The following is an 869-nucleotide window of genomic DNA, read 5'->3' as shown; positions in this document are numbered from 1 at the left end:
ATGATCTAATGTATCATCTAAAGCCTGTGTTTATTGATTTTCCGTCTGGATGATCTGTCCTTTGATGAAAGTGGAGTGTTAAAGTTCCCCACTGTTTCCTTACCATTGATTTCTCCTCTTATGGCTGTGAGCATCTGCCTTATATATTGAGGTGCTTTTATGTTGGGTGCGTACACATTTACAATCAATCATTATATCTTCTTCTTGGATTGATTCCCTTGATCATTATATAGTGCCCTTCTTTTTCTCTTATAACAGTCTTTATTTTAAAGTCTATTTTGTCTGACATGAGAATTGCTACTTCAGCTTTCTTTTGATTTCCATTTGCATGGAATTTCTTTTCCCATCCCCTCATTTTCAATCTGAATGTGTCTCTAGGTCTGCAGTGGGTCTCTAGTAGACATCATATATATGGGTCTTGTTTTTGTATTCATTCAGCCAGTCTGTTGTTAATTGTTTTGGATTTGTTTTTGTAGCTCTTTTTTCTTCTAATTTGATGAGTTTCTTTAGTGTTGTATTTGGATTCCTTTTTCTTTTTTCTGTGTATATCTATCATAGAATTTAGGCTTGTGGTGACTGTGAGGTTTTGATATAGCAGTCTATATATACAGGATTGATTTAAGTTGCTGATCTCTTAATTTCAAATGCATTTCAGATAGCCTGCATTTGTATTCTCCTTGCCTCTCAATTCCTGGTTTAGATATCATATTTGTGTGTGGATGATTTATGGTATGTATGTCTGCCTTTACCAATGAGCTTTCTCATTTTCTTGTTTCTGGTTGTGCCCTTTTCTTTTCTGCCTAGAGAAGTTCCTTTAGCATTCGTTGTAAACCAGTATAGTGGTGCTGAATTCTTTTAGCTTTTGCATG

This window comes from Lipotes vexillifer, unplaced genomic scaffold (assembly GCF_000442215.2).
Source record: "Lipotes vexillifer unplaced genomic scaffold, Lipotes_vexillifer_v1.1 scaffold295, whole genome shotgun sequence".
In the NCBI taxonomy this organism is placed as follows: Eukaryota; Metazoa; Chordata; class Mammalia; order Artiodactyla; family Lipotidae; genus Lipotes; species Lipotes vexillifer.
This window is presented reverse-complemented; position numbering follows the sequence as displayed.